Source organism: Capsicum annuum, unplaced genomic scaffold (assembly GCF_002878395.1).
Source record: "Capsicum annuum cultivar UCD-10X-F1 unplaced genomic scaffold, UCD10Xv1.1 ctg62684, whole genome shotgun sequence".
Classification (NCBI taxonomy): Eukaryota; Viridiplantae; Streptophyta; class Magnoliopsida; order Solanales; family Solanaceae; genus Capsicum; species Capsicum annuum.
In genome coordinates, this window is record NW_025871717.1 from 1 (window position 1) to 550 (window position 550).

The 550-nt window shown below is 49.3% G+C and overlaps 1 non-coding gene and 1 pseudogene across 1 annotated transcript; both read left to right on the forward strand.

Moving 5' to 3' along the window:
* Positions 1-117: 117 nt before the first annotated feature.
* Positions 118-236, forward strand: LOC124893639 (annotated as a pseudogene).
* Positions 237-412: 176 nt separating this feature from the next.
* LOC124893636 lies at positions 413-531 on the forward strand. Its single transcript, XR_007050810.1, has one exon. It is a non-coding gene; the product is annotated as a 5S ribosomal RNA (ribosomal RNA).
* Positions 532-550: the final 19 nt, after the last annotated feature.

Genomic DNA, 550 nt, shown 5'->3' on the forward strand with positions numbered 1-550 from the left:
TTGTTTTTCCTCTTGGCGGAAACGAGAACGGGGGCAAGGCGCAGGGGCGCGCGTGCGGGGTATGACGAGCGGCGGAGGATAAAGAGGCATAATAGAATTTGGAGTGCTGGAAATGACGGATGTCATCATACTATCACTAACCCACCGGATCCCATTGGAACTCTGAAGTTAAGCATGCTTGGGCGAGAGTAGTACTAGGATGGGTGACCACCTGGGAATTCCTCGTGTTAAATCCCTTTATTTTTTTTTCCTTTAAAATTCAGTTTAATTTTGCCGGTTCGATCGGCGAATCTTTTTGTTTTTCCTCTTGGCGGAAACGAGAAAGGGGGCAAGGCGCAGGGGCGCGAGTTCGGGGTGCGACGGGCGGCGGAGGAGAAAGAAGCATACTAGAATTTGGAGTGCTGGAAATGACGGATGTGATCATACTATCACTAACCCACCGGATCCCATTAGAACTCTGAAGTTAAGCATGCTTGGGCGAGAGTAGTACTAGGATGGGTGACCCCCTGAGAAGTCCTCGTGTTGCATCCCTTCTTTTTTTTTTTTCCTT